The sequence below is a fragment of the Microcaecilia unicolor genome, chromosome 5, assembly GCF_901765095.1.
Source record: "Microcaecilia unicolor chromosome 5, aMicUni1.1, whole genome shotgun sequence".
NCBI classification, from domain to species: Eukaryota; Metazoa; Chordata; class Amphibia; order Gymnophiona; family Siphonopidae; genus Microcaecilia; species Microcaecilia unicolor.
Genome location: NC_044035.1, coordinates 174,782,121 through 174,797,417, shown reverse-complemented (window position 1 = coordinate 174,797,417; position 15,297 = coordinate 174,782,121). Strand labels below are relative to the sequence as shown.

At 49.7% G+C, this 15,297-nt stretch overlaps 1 protein-coding gene across 1 annotated transcript in view; it reads right to left on the bottom strand.

Annotated features, from left to right (window-relative positions):
- Positions 1–15,297, bottom strand: part of HYDIN (HYDIN axonemal central pair apparatus protein) — a 2,443,906-nt gene that overhangs the window by 134,790 nt on the left and 2,293,819 nt on the right. The window lies entirely within an intron of this gene.

Here is a 15,297-nt window from a genome sequence, read left to right as displayed (position 1 = left end):
GACCTGGATACAGCCTCTAGGACTTATTGCTGCTGTATAACTTTGGCACACCAGTTCACACCTGAAGACTAATCTCTCTGAAAAAGTCCTTTCTTGAAATAAGCACGTTTACTCACAGTTAACTGTCTTGGTACATGTGGGTACCAATGACATAGGAAAATGTGGGAGAGAGGTTCTGGAAGCCAAATTTAGGCTCTTAGGTAGAAAGCTCAAATCCAGATCCTCTAGGGTAGCATTTTCTGAAATGCTACCTGTTCCACGTGCAGGGCCCAAGAGACAGACAGAGCTCCAGAGTCTCAATGCGTGGATGAGACGATGGTGCAGGGTGGAGGGTTTTAGATTTGTTAGGAACTGGGCAACATTCTGGGGAAGGGGGAGCCTATTCCGAAAGGATGGGCTCCACCTTAACCAGGGTGGGACCAGGCTGCTGGCGTTGGCATTTAAAAAAGAGATAGAGCAGCTTTTAAACTAGAAATGGGGGGAAGGCCGACAGTCGCTCAAAAGCGCATGGTTCGGGAAAAGATATCTTGCAAAGATACCTCACAAACAGGGAAGATAGGGTTTCTGGATAGTGAGGTTGCACAACAGACCGTGGTAGGCCAGGTGCCCTTAAATACAACTAAAGATCAGACAAAAGATGTCAAATCAATAGTGTCAGGTACTAAGCATCATGCAAATAAGAACAACAAACATACTCTGAAATGTCTATATGCAAATGCTAGGAGTCTAAGAAATAAGATGGGAGAGTTGGAATATATTGCACTAAATGAAAAATTGGATATAATAGGCATTACTGAGACCTGGTGGAAGGAGGATAACCAGTGGGACACTGTCATACCGGGGTACAAAGTATATCGTAATGATAGGGTGGACCGGACTGGTGGAGGGGTAGCATTGTATATTAACGAGAGCCTTGACTCAGATAGATTACAAATTCAGCAGGACACAAATCACACCTTTGAATCACTGTGGGTTGAAATTCCATGTATAAAAGGGAAAAAAATGGTGATAGGAGTGTACTACCGTCCGCCTCGCCAGGATGAGCAGGTAGACACAGAAATGATAAAAGAAATCAGAGACGCGAACAAAATGGGCAATGTGATAATAATGGGTGACTTCAATTATCCAAATATAGACTGGGTAAATGTAACATCGGGACACGCTACAGAGATACAATTCCTTGATGAAATCAAGGACAGCTTTATGGAGCAACTGGTGCAGGAGCCGACGAGAGAAGGAAAAATTCTAGACTTGGTCCTTAGTGGAGCGCATGATCTGGTGAGGGACGTTATGGTACTGGGGCCGCTTGATAACAGTGACCATAATATGATCAGTTTTGACATCGACCTTGAAGTAACTGTACACAGAAAGCGAATGCTACATACCTGTAGAAGGTATTCTCCGAGGACAGCAGGCTGATTGTTCTCACTGATGGGTGACGTCCACGGCAGCCCCTCCAATCGGAAACTTCACTAGCAAAGTCCTTTGCTAGCCCTCGCGCGCCCGCGCGCACCGCGCATGCGCGGCCGTCTTCCCGCCCGAAACCGGCTCGAGCCGGCCAGTCCAGTATGTAGCAAGACAATACACTTCAAGGGAAGACACAACTCCAAAGGGGAGGCGGGCGGGTTTGTGAGAACAATCAGCCTGCTGTCCTCGGAGAATACCTTCTACAGGTATGTAGCATTCGCTTTCTCCGAGGACAAGCAGGCTGCTTGTTCTCACTGATGGGGTATCCCTAGCCCCCAGGCTCACTCAAAACAACAACATTGGTCAATTGGGCCTCGCAACGGCGAGGACATAACTGAGATTGACCTAAAAAATTTACCAACTAACTGAGAGTGTAGCCTGGAACAGAACAAACAGGGCCCTCGGGGGTGGAGTTGGATCCTAAAGCCCAAACAGGTTCTGAAGAACTGACTGCCCGAACCGACTGTCACGTCGGGTATCCTGCTGCAGGCAGTAATGAGATGTGAATGTGTGGACAGATGACCACGTCGCAGCTTTGCAAATTTCCTCCATGGTGGCTGACTTCAAGTGGGCTACCGACGCTGCCATGGCTCTAACATTATGAGCCGTGACATGACCCTCAAGAGCCAGCCCAGCCTGGGCGTAAGTGAAGGAAATGCAATCTGCTAGCCAATTGGATATGGTGCGTTTCCCTACAGCCACTCCCCTCTTGTTGGGATCAAAAGAAACAAACAATTGGGCGGACTGTCTGTGGGGCTGTGTCCGCTCCAGATAGAAGGCCAATGCTCTCTTGCAGTCCAATGTGTGCAGCTGACGTTCAGCAGGGCAGGAATGAGGACGGGGAAAGAATGTTGGCAAGACAATTGACTGGTTCAGATGGAACTCCGACACAACCTTTGGCAGAAACTTAGGGTGAGTGCGGAGGACTACTCTGTTGTGATGAAATTTGGTGTAAGGGGCCTGGGCTACCAGGGCCTGAAGCTCACTGACTCTACGAGCCGAGGTAACTGCCACCAAGAAAATGACCTTCCAGGTCAAGTACTTCGGATGGCAGGAATTCAGTGGCTCGAAAGGAGGTTTCATCAGCTGGGTGAGAACGACATTGAGATCCCATGACACTGTAGGAGGCTTGACAGGGGGCTTTGACAAAAGCAAACCTCTCATGAAGCGAACAACTAAAGGCTGTCCTGAGATCGGCTTACCTTCCACTTGGTAATGGTATGCACTGATTGCACTAAGGTGAACCCTTACGGAGTTGGTCTTCAGACCAGACTCAGACAAGTGGAGAAGGTATTCAAGCAGGGTCTGTGTAGGACAAGAGCGAGGATCTAGGGCCTTGCTGTCACACCAGACGGCAAACCTCCTCCAATGAAAGAAGTAACTTCTCTTAGTGGAGTCTTTCCTGGAAGCAAGCAAGATGCGGGAGACACCCTCTGGCAGACCCAAAGAGGCAAAGTCTACGCCCTCAACATCCAGGCCGTGAGAGCCAGGGACTGGAGGTTGGGATGCAGAAGAGCCCCTTCGTCCTGCGTGATGAGGGTCGGAAAACACTCCAATCTCCACGGTTCTTCGGAGGATAACTCCAGAAGAAGAGGGAACCAGATCTGACGCGGCCAAAAGGGAGCAATCAGAATCATGGTGCCTCGGTCTTGCTTGAGTTTCAACAAAGTCTTCCCCACCAGAGGAATGGGAGGATAAGCATACAGCAGACCTTCCCCCCAATCCAGGAGGAAGGCATCCGACGCCAGTCTGCCGTGGGCCTGAAGCCTGGAATAGAACTGAGGGACCTTATGGTTCACTTGAGATGCGAAGAGATCCACCAGGGGGGTGCCCCACGCCTGGAAGATCTGTCGCACCACACGGGAATTGAGCGACCACTCGTGAGGTTGCATAATCCTGCTCAACCTGTCGGCCAGACTGTTGTTTACGCCTGCCAGATATGTGGCTTGGAGCACCATGCCTTGACGGCGAGCCCAGAGCCACATGCTGACGGCTTCCTGACACAGGGGGCGAGATCCGGTGCCCCCCTGCTTGTTGACATAGTACATGGCAACCTGATTGTCTGTCTGAATTTGGATAATTTGGTGGGACAGCCGATCTCTGAAAGCCTTCAGAGCGTTCCAGATCGCTCGCAACTCCAGAAGATTGATCTGTAGATCGCTTTCTTGGAGGGACCACCTTCCTTGGGTGTGAAGCCCATCGACATGAGCTCCCCATCCCAGGAGAGACGCATCCGTGGTCAGCACTTTTTGAGGCTGAGGAATTTGGAAGGGACGTCCCAGAGTCAAATTGGAGCAAATCGTCCACCAATACAGGGATTCGAGAAAACTCGTGGACAGGTGGATCACGTCCTCTAGACCCCCGGCGGCCTGATACCACTGGGAGGCTAGGGTCCATTGAGCAGATCTCATGTGAAGGCGGGCCATGGGAGTCACATGAACTGTGGAAGCCATGTGGCCCAGCAATCTCAACATCTGCCGAGCTGTGATCTGCTGGGACGCTCGCACCCGCGAGACGAGGGACAACAAGTTGTTGGCCCTCGCCTCTGGGAGATAGGCGCGAGCCGTCCGAGAATCCAGCAGGGCTCCGATGAATTCGAGTTTCTGCACTGGGAGAAGATGGGACTTTGGGTAATTTATCACAAACCCCAGTAGCTCCAGGAGGCGAATAGTCATCTGCATGGACTGCAGGGCTCCTGCCTCGGATGTGTTCTTCACCAGCCAATCGTCGAGATATGGGAACACGTGCACCCCCAGCCTGCGAAGCGCCGCTGCTACCACAGCTAGGCACTTTGTGAACACCCTGGGCGCAGAGGCGAGCCCAAAGGGTAGCACACAGTACTGGAAGTGGCGTGCGCCCAGCTGAAATCGCAGATACTGTCTGTGAGCTGGCAGTATCGGGATGTGTGTGTAGGCATCCTTCAAGTCCAGAGAGCATAGCCAATCGTTTTGCTGAATCATGGGGAGAAGGGTGCCCAGGGAAAGCATCCTGAACTTTTCTTTTACGAGATATTTGTTCAGGGCCCTTAGGTCTAGGATGGGACGCATCCCCCCTGTTTTCTTTTCCACAAGGAAGTACCTGGAATAGAACCCCAGCCCTTCTTGCCCGGATGGCACGGGCTCGACCGCATTGGCGCTGAGAAGGGCGGAGAGTTCCTCTGCAAGTACCTGCTTGTGCTGGAAGCTGTAGGACTGAGCTCCCGGTGGACAATTTGGAGGTTGTGAGGCCAAATTGAGGGTGTATCCTTGCCGGACTATTTGGAGAACCCACTGATCGGAGGTTATGAGAGGCCACCTTTGGTGAAAAGCTTTCAACCTCCCTCCGACAGGCAGGTCGCCCGGCACTGACACTTGGATGTCGGCTATGCTCTGCTGGAGCCAGTCAAAAGCTCGCCCCTTGCTTTTGCTGGGGAGCCGCGGGGCCTTGCTGATTCGCACGCTGCTGACGAGAGCGAGCGCGCTGGGGCTTAGCCTGGGCCGCAGGCTGTCGGGAAGGAGGATTGTACCTACGCTTGCCAGAAGTATAGGGAACAGTCTTCCTTCCCCCGAAAAATCGTCTACCTGTAGAGGTAGAAGCTGAAGGCTGCCGGCGGGCGAACTTGTCGAATGCGGTGTCCCGCTGGTGGAGAGACTCTACCACCTGCTCGACTTTTTCGCCAAAAATGTTATCCGCACGGCAAGGCGAGTCCGCAATCCGCTGCTGGATTCTATTCTCCAGGTCGGCGGCACGCAGCCATGAGAGCCTGCGCATCACCACACCTTGAGCAGCGGCCCTGGACGCAACATCAAAAGTGTCATAAACTCCTCTGGCCAGGAATTTTCTGCACGCCTTCAGCTGCCTGACCACCTCCTGAAAAGGCTTGGCTTGCTCAGGGGGAAGAGCATCAACCAAGCCCGCCAACTGCCGCACATTATTCCGCATGTGTATGCTCGTGTAGAGCTGGTAAGACTGGATCTTGGACACGAGCATAGAGGAATGGTAGGCCTTCCTCCCAAAGGAGTCTAAGGTTCTAGCGTCCTTGCCCGGGAGCGCCGAAGCATGTTCCCTAGAACTCTTAGCCTTCTTTAGGGCCAAATCCACAACTCCAGAGTCATGAGGCAACTGAGTGCGCATCAGCTCTGGGTCCCCATGGATCCGGTACTGGGACTCGATCTTCTTGGGAATGTGGGGATTAGTTAATGGCTTGGTCCAGTTCGCAAGCAATGTCTTCTTCAGGACATGGTGCAAGGGAACAGTGGACGCTTCCTTAGGTGGAGAAGGATAGTCCAGGAGCTCAAACATTTCAGCCCTGGGCTCGTCCTCCACAACCACCGGGAAGGGGATGGCCGTAGACATCTCCCGGACAAAGGAGGCAAAAGACAGACTCTCGGGAGGAGAAAGCTGTCTCTCAGGAGAGGGAGTGGGATCAGACGGAAGACCCTCAGACTCCTCGTCAGAGAAATATCTGGGATCTTCCTCTTCCTCCCACGAGGCCTCACCCTCGGTGTCAGACACAAGTTCACGGACCTGTGTCTGCAACCTCGCCCTGCTCGACTCCGTGGAACCCCGTCCACGATGGGGGCGTCGAGAGGTAGACTCCCTCGCCCGCATCGGCGAAGCTCCCTCCGCCGACGTAGTCGGGGAGCCTTCCTGGGAGGTGGCCGCGGTCGGTACCGCACGCGGTACCGACGTCGGGGACCTCAACCTGGGCGATGGGCCAGCCGGCGCCACGCTCGACGGTACCGGTGGCGCAAGCACCGCCAGTACCGGAGGGGTAGGGCGCAACAGCTCTCCCAGAATCTCTGGGAGAACGGCCCGGAGGCTCTCGTTTAGAGCGGCTGCAGAGAAAGGCTGAGAGGTCGATGCAGGCGTCGACGTCAGTACCTGTTCCGGGCGTGGAGGCTGTTCCGGGCTGTCCAGAGCGGAGCGCATCGACACCTCCTGAACAGAGGGTGAGCGGTCCTCTCGGTGCCGATGCCTGCTGGGTGCCGAATCCCTCGGCGACCCAGAGCTCTCGGTGCCAACACGGGGAGGAGACCGGTGTCGATGCTTCTTCGATTTCTTCCGAAGCATGTCACCAGAGCTCCCCGGCACCGACGAGGAGGACGTCGAATCCATCCGTCGCTTCCTCGGGGCCGAGACTGAAGAAGGTCGATCTCGGGGGGGCTGTACCGCAGGAGCCCTCAGGGTAGGAGGAGACCCACCCGAGGGCTCACCGCCACCAGCGGGGGAATGGACAGCCCTCACCTGCACTCCACCCGATGCACCACCGTCCGACGACATCAGCAGACGAGGTCCTGGTACCACCGACGTCGATGCAGCTATCCGATGTCTCGGCGCCGATGCAGAGGCCCGATGCCTCGATGCACTCGATGCAGGGGCGGCCGAGGAAGATGGTCTGGACGCTGACGACGTCGATGCACTCGAAGATCCCGGTGCCGATGCCGACGAAGAGCCCGAGAACAACACGTTCCACTGGGCTAGTCTCGCTACCTGAGTCCGCCTTTGAAGCAGGGAACACAGACTGCAGTTCTGAGGGCGGTGCTCGGCCCCCAGACACTGAAGACACGACGAGTGTCGATCAGTGAGCGAGATAACCCGGGCGCACTGGGTGCACTTCTTGAAGCCGCTGGAAGGCTTCGATGTCATGGGCGGAAAAGTCACGCCGGCGAAATCAAAAGCCGAAATGGCGAAATTTGAAGCACCAAATTTAGAGGGAGAAAAAATCTCGACCGAGGCCGAAAAGAGGCCTACCCCGACGACGAAAGAAAACTTACCGGGGCAAAAAAGCTGGAAGTACGGGGAGGATTTACACGAAACCCGGCGGGGGGTTTCCGGAGCACTTCCCGACTAGGACAAAGCTTTCCCGAAGGAAAAAAACACGTTCAAAACAAATTGGACGCGCGAGGTCGACTTTCCGGGGCTCGACACGGCGAAAACACGACCGTACCGAGTGCGGACAAAAGAAGACTGGCCGGCTCGAGCCGGTTTCGGGCGGGAAGACGGCCGCGCATGCGCGGTGCGCGCGGGCGCGCGAGGGCTAGCAAAGGACTTTGCTAGTGAAGTTTCCGATTGGAGGGGCTGCCGTGGACGTCACCCATCAGTGAGAACAAGCAGCCTGCTTGTCCTCGGAGAAAGTCAAATACGTTAGCGTTTAACTTTAAAAAAGGAGACTATGATAAAATGAGAAGAACGGTAAAAAAAAAACTTAGGGGGGCAACTGAGAGAGTAAAAACTGTACAACAGGCGTGGACGCTGTCAAAAATACCATCCTGGAGGCCCAGGCCATACATATTCCGTGAATTAGAAAAGAAAGACGGAAGTCCAAAAGACACCCGGCCTGGTTGAAAAGTGAGGTGAAGGAAGCTATTAGGGCTAAAAGAAACGCCTTCAGAAAATGGAAGAAAGAACCGTCTGAAAATAACAAGAAACAGCATAAGGAGTGTCAAAGCAAATGCAAGGCGCAGATTAAGAAGGCCAAGAGGGAGTATGAAAAAAAGATAGCATTAGAGGCAAAAAAACATAGTAAAAATTTTTTTCGGTATATTAAAAGCAGGAAGCCGGCAAAAGAATCGGTTGGGCCACTGGATGACCGAGGGGTAAAAGGGGCGATCAAGGAAGACAAAGACGTAGCGGAGAGACTGAATGAATTCTTTGCTTCGGTCTTCACCGAGGAAGATTTGGGTGGGATACCGGTGTCGGAAATGGTATTTCAAGCGGACGAGTCGGAGAAACTTACTGACTTCACGGTAAACCTGGAGGACGTAATGGGGCAGTTCGGCAAACTGAAGAGTAGCAAATCTCCTGGACCGGATGGTATTCATCCTAGAGTACTGATAGAACTAAAAAACGAGCTTGCGGAGCTACTGCTAGTGATATGCAACTTATCCTTAAAATCGAGCGTGGTACCGGAAGATTGGAAGGTGGCCAATGTAACGCCCATTTTTAAAAAAGGCTCCAGGGGAGATCCGGGAAATTATAGACCGGTGAGTCTGACGTCGATGCCGGGGAAAATGGTAGAGGCTATTATTAAAAACAAAATTACAGAGCATATCCGAGGACATGGATTACTGAGACCGAGTCAGCATGGCTTTTGTGTGGGGAAATCTTGCCTGACCAATTTACTTCAATTCTTTGAAGGAGTGAACAAACATGTGGACAAAGAGGAGTCGGTTGATATTGTGTATCTGGATTTTCAAAAGGCGTTTGACAAGGTACCTCATGAAAGGCTACAGAGGAAATTGGAGGGTCATGGGATAGGAGGAAATGTCCTATTGTGGATTAAAAACTGGTTGAAGGATAGGAAACAGAGAGTGGGGTTAAATGGGCAGTATTCACAATGGAGAAGGGTAGTTAGTGGGGTTCCTCAGGGGTCCGTGCTAGGACCGCTGCTTTTTAATATATTTATAAATGATTTAGAGATGGGAGTAACTAGCGAGGTAATTAAATTTGCTGATGACACAAAGTTATTCAAAGTCGTTAAATCGCGACAGGATTGTGAAAAATTACAAGAGGACCTTACGAGACTGGGAGACTGGGCGGCTAAATGGCAGATGATGTTTAATGTGAGCAAGTGCAAGGTGATGCATGTGGGAAAAAAGAACCCGAATTATAGCTACGTCATGCAAGGTTCCACGTTAGGAGTTACGGACCAAGAAAGGGATCTGGGTGTCGTCGTCGATAACACACTGAAACCTTCTGCTCAGTGTGCTGCTGCGGCTAAGAAAGCGAATAGAATGTTGGGTATTATTAGGAAAGGTATGGAAAACAGGTGTGAGGATGTTATAATGCCGTTGTATCGCTCCATGGTGCGACCGCACCTTGAGTATTGTGTTCAATTCTGATCGCCGCATCTCAAGAAAGATATAGTAGAATTGGAAAAGGTGCAGCGAAGGGCGACTAAAATGATAGCGGGGATGGGACGACTTCCCTATGAAGAAAGACTAAGGAGGCTAGGGCTATACAGCTTGGAGAAGAGACGGCTGAGGGGAGACATGATAGAGGTATATAAAATAATGAGAGGAGTGGAACAGGTGGATGTGAAGCGTCTGTTCACGCTTTCCAAAAATACTAGGACTAGGGGGCATGCGATGAAACTACAGTATAGTAAATTTAAAACAAATCGGAGAAAATGTTTCTTCACCCAACGTGTAATTAAACTCTGGAATTCGTTGCCGGAGAAAGTGGTGAAGGCGGTTAGCTTAGCAGAGTTTAAAAAGGGGTTGGACGGATTCCTAAAGGACAAGTCCATAAACCGCTACTAAATGGACTTGGAAAAATCCAAAATTCCAGGAATAACATGTATAGAATGTTTGTACGTTTGGGAAGCTTGCCAGGTGCCCTTGGCGTGGATTGGCCGCTGTCGTGGACAGGATGGTGGGCTCGATGGACCCTTGGTCTTTTCCCAGTATGGCATTACTTATGTACTTATGTACTTATGATCAGAGGTTGTGCCCCACTGGCAAAGAGTCCCCTGGTACTAAGATTAGCAGTAGGTCAGAGCTGGCACAATGGTGTACAATGCCCTCTTTCAGCACCATTCAAGGTAAGAACTACGTTCTCTAACGTGGGTAACACAGGAAAGGGAACTAAAACTGGCCACTACCGCATGGACTACAACAGGAAACAAAACAGGGCACACTCTGACCTGGCTGGCAGGGGGGAAAAGCACCATGGGAGTAGAGCCCAGTACCCTACACCCAACACAATGCATTGGTAATGTGACTCTGCAGGGCACCTAACAGAAAAGGTGTCACACTCACCCGAGAGCCACATCGCAACCAGGGAAAGGCTATCGGAGGATACAACACATTCTGCTGTCATGGAGGTGGGTACGGCATTTGAGGCTGGCATACAGGCTGGCAAAAAAGGTTTTTAGTTTTATTTTTTTAGTTTGGAAGGGGGTTGGTGACCACTGGGGGAGTATGGGGAGGTCACCCCCCATTCCCTCCAGTGGTCATCTGGTCAGTTGGGGCACCTTTTTGAGGCTTGGTCGTGAAAATAAAAGGGCCAAGTAAAGCCGGCGAAATACTGCTTAATGCTGCTTTTTTTTTTCCATTATCGGCGAAAGCCGGCCATCTGGTAGCCACGCCCATGCCCGCCCATGTCCCGCCTTCGCTAATCTACCGACACGCCCCCTTGAACTTTCACCGGCGAAGCGACGGGAAAGCGGCGATGCTGTCAAAAAAGCAGCTTTCCATTATACCGATTTCGCCGCTTTTCCGAAATCGCCGGCCATCTCCCGATTTATGTCAGTTCCTCTGCATCATCACCCTTGAAAACCATTTCTGGTACATGTATATCACTTACATCTTCTTCAGTTAAGACCAAAGCAAAGAATTCTTTCAAATCTCTCCACTAATGGCCTTGTCCTCTCTGAGTGCCTCTTTACTCACTGATGATCCAAAGGTACCTTTGATTCCCTCACAGGCTTTCTACTTCTGATATACCTTATGAAGTTATTACTATGAGTTTTCACCTCAGTGGCAAGTTTCTCTTTGTATTCTCTTTTAGCCTTCTTTATCAATGCTTTGCATCTAACTTGCCACTGCTTATGTTGCTTCTGGTTTTCTTTATTCAGATCTTTATTTTTTTTCATTTTTTTGAAGGATGTTCTTTTGTCTTTAATAGCCTCTTTCACGTCTCCTTTTAACCATGCTGGCTGTTGTTTGTTTTTCTTTTCTCCTTTACTAATACATGGAATAAATCTGGTCTGGGCTTCCAAGACGGTATTTTAAAACAACGTCCATGCCTGATTTAAAGTCCTAATCTTAGCAGCTGATACTTTTAGCCTTTTTCAAAATCCACTTTTCTCATTGTATCATAGTTGCCCTTTTGAAAATTAAATGCTGCTATAGTAGATTTTCTTAGTGACTTCACTCCAGTTATTAAGTCAAATTTGATCATGCTATGATTGCTCTTTCCCAGTGGATCCAACACCATTACTTCTTGGACTAAGTCCTGCATTCCACTAAGGACTAGATCTGAAATAGCTCCCCTTCTTGTTTGTTCCTGGACCAGTTGCTCCAAGAAGCAGTCATTTAATATGTCTAGGAATTTTACTTCCCTAGCACTCCAGGAACAAAGAGCCAAATGGATCCACAATTGGGGATTAGTGCCCACAGCATATTTCTCAATTTCAGGAATTTGGAAGCAGAATCCTTTTCACCAGATTGGTCTGAAACATCCATCAGGACAGCGAGTCCCTGAGTGGGAAGGTGATGAAAATGATGTTCTGAAGGCTTCGTGTGGCTTGTGGCCTTAGGTTAATAGGATCCACTATGCTTGCCTCAAATTAAGGCATGCCATGGAAATTACATGAACTGTAGTGGTAATGTTGCTTGGGAAAGGTTATAATGAACCCAAGTAGCTCTAATATCCAAATGGTCATATGCAATTCTTTTGAAGAGTCAATCATCTAAGTAGGGAAACATGTGCACCCCCAGTCTGTGTAGAGATGCTCCAACAATCTGTAGACGTTCTTGGTGCTGATGCAAGGCCAAATGCAGTATACAGTACTAGAAGTGGTGTTTATTATGAATCTTAGATACTTCCTATGGCTTGGATATATCTGTATGTGAGTATAAGCATCCCTTAAGTCTAGAGAGCATAACCAATCCCTTTTAGAAGCATGGGAATGAGGATGCCTAAGGAAATCATCCTGAACTTTTGTTTGGCCAGGTCAAGGCCCTTAGGTTTGGGACAGGACAAAATCCCATCATTTCTGTGATCAGGAAGTATTTGAAATAAAATCCCGTCCCTCTTTCCTGGTGTTGAATGTGTCTGACTGCATTGGCCTGTAAGAAAGAAGAGAGTTACTTGGTACGCAATTCCTGATGCTGGCTGTAAAATTGATGCTCCCACCGAGAAATTTGGAGAAATGTTTTCTAATTGCAGATGGTAACCTATCTAGACAATTTTTAGAACTATCGGTCCAAAGTTATAATAGAATACCTTGCAGCAAAAAGTTCTAGACTCTCTTCTACCAGAAGGTTGTCTGGGATGGTTACGGGGATTGAGGTTATGCTGTGCTGGGGCAGTCAAAATCCATGCCTGGTTATATAATATTCACCAAGATTTTGGCCAAGCGTCTACAAAGATTGATGCCCGTTTGATCCATGTGGACCAGACAGGCTTTATAGAGGGTCGGCAAACATTTGATAACATCAGACGGGCCATTCATCTGATACATGAAACAAACACTACTCACCAGCCCACATTAATGCTCTCCCTAGACGCAGAGAAGGCGTTCGATTGGGTCCATTGGCCTTATATGTTTTGGGTTTTGGAAAGCATGGGCCTAACGGGACGTTTTATATCATTGCTTCGGTGTATATACGACCATCCGATGGCCTCTTTAATTATTAATGGGGCCCGGTCGGACGCCTTTATGCTGGGGTGGGGGACGTGCCAAGGGTGCGCGCTGTCCCCGCTGCTATTTGCTCTCACCATTGAACCACTGGCCCAAGTAATTAGAGGTCTCAGGCATTTTAAGTTTGAGCCTGTAGCTATGCAGTTCATGGGTCATAACTGACCTGTCAGTGGTCAGAAAACTGCAAATCAATTCAGAACATAAGATCATGTTATTTGCAGATGACATCTTATTGACACTGACCAACCCTCAGAACTCTTTACAGGTGGTGATGCAGAGCCTTCAACAGTTTGGGTCTATATTAGGCCTACAGATCAATATGACCAAATCGGAAATCATGGGTTTAAATCTGCCTCCTGAGATGATACTAAGCTTACAACAACGATTCCCTTTTAGATGGACCACACACTTTCTTCGATATCTGGGAGTCAACTTGACACCTACACTACAGGGGTTATTTAGGGAAAAATTTCCCTCTAAGCTACGGGAACTATTTCAGGAGTTAGATCGTTGGGAAGGGTTGGAACTTTCCTGGTTAGGTAGAATACAAGCCATAAAAATGATGATACTGCCAAAAATTCTATATTTGTTTCTGGCACTGCCACTACCGATCCCTAGAAGCTTTTTTTCACCAATTAAAACGAAAGGCATTTGCATATAAACACAAGCCCCCGAGGGTGCGAGCTGAGGTCCTATACCAATCCAAATTGAAGGGGAGAATGGGTGTTCCAAACTTTTCTCTGTATTTTCAGGCAGCCCAGCTGCGCTTGCTAGTGGGGTGGGCCACTGACAGTAATAAACCTTGGCTTCAAATAGAAAAACAATGGTTGGGACTTATGCAATTGGCCTCAACACTACGGCTACCTAGGACACACATACAGGCCCTGGCGGCATGTGCCCCCCTGGCGGTTCATTTCTCCCTCCAAACATGGTGTGACATACGCCATAAATTTTACCCCGACATACAATATTTTCACCAAATGCCTATACAAGGCGCCCCTGGTTATTCTTGGGGGAAAGATGATACAGTATATAAGGCTTGGGAGCAAAGGGGCCTGAGACATCTGGGGAAGCTTTGGGAGGAGGGGACGTTTCTATCTTTTGCAGAATTGCAGGAGGAGTTTGGCCTCCCGTGCCATCATCTGTTTCACTATAACCGGATAAGGGACTATATTTTTCGCAGAGCACAAGACAGTGGCGTAGCCACAGGTGGGCCTGGGTGAGCCAGGGCCCACCCCCTTAGGGCTCAGGCCCACCCAACAGTAGCACATGTTTAGCAGTAGCTGGTGGGGATCCCAAGCTCTGCCAACTGAAGAGTTCCCCTGATGGTAATGAAAATGCTACTCTCCACGATACTGGCACCTGCACATAATCAATTTTCAGCGCCCGCCAGCTGAGATATTTTTTTTAGTGTGTGTGGGGGGGGGGGGGGGGGGGGGGGGAGAGAACACTTGGTGCCCACCTACTTCTTGCCTAGGCCCACACAAAATCTGTTGTCTGGCTACACCCCTGGCACGAGAGGAGCTACAGCTAGAAGAGACAGGACTAGAGCGGGCAATGGGGGGGGGGGGGGGGGGAGAGCCAGAGGATGTGTCTCTCGAATCTATGCAGCGCTTTTATCCCATAGGTCACCAATCTTGAAATACACACAGTGATGGGAATGTGACCTGGGGGTCAGTCATGATATGCAGAGCTGGGAGCGAGCATTTGGCTACATGTTAAGAGTGTCTATAAGTAGCTCATTGATAGAGAATGGCTACAAGATCTTGTATCGCTGGTACTATACACCTGACTGATTAGCAAAAATGTTTAAACAAATTTCGGGCCATTGCTGGAGGGGCTGTAAGGCAGTAGGAGATATGTTTCACATTTGGTGGTCCTGTCCAAAAATAAAAGGTTATTGGGCGGAGTTACTACGGCAGCTTGGCCAGATGTTGGGAAAAGACTATCTGGCCACTGCAGAACACTGTCTATTACATTTTCACCCCCCGAGGGATCTCACCAGCTTTGCATCGCTTGGCCTCAACCTTTCTGGTGGCGGGCAAGAAGATAACATTGGCTTCATCATGGAGAAACTCGCACACACCACCAGTGATAAAAGTGGTTCACAAAATGGACTATTTATATCAGATGTCGAAACTCACACCTATTCGATCTGGGTAGGTGACTCACTTTTATAAACTCTGGGACAAGTATAGAGAGTGGAGGTCTCTATCAGGGATTGACTTGGATGCCCCCCGGCTAGTGGTCACCGTGGTATAGACAGTGACTCTGATTCTTGGAACCCACCTGAACGAGAACTGGAAATGGACTAGCAGTGGCCATATGCATATCATCTCTCATGCTAAGGGGGGGGGGGGTAGGTTGGGGGGGGGAGAGATGGCTGAGGATTACAATGTTTCATTTATAGCTGTATAAGTTGCTTTGTTGGATGTTTATTCCAAAACATTTTTAATAAAAATAATATTAAAAACAAAATC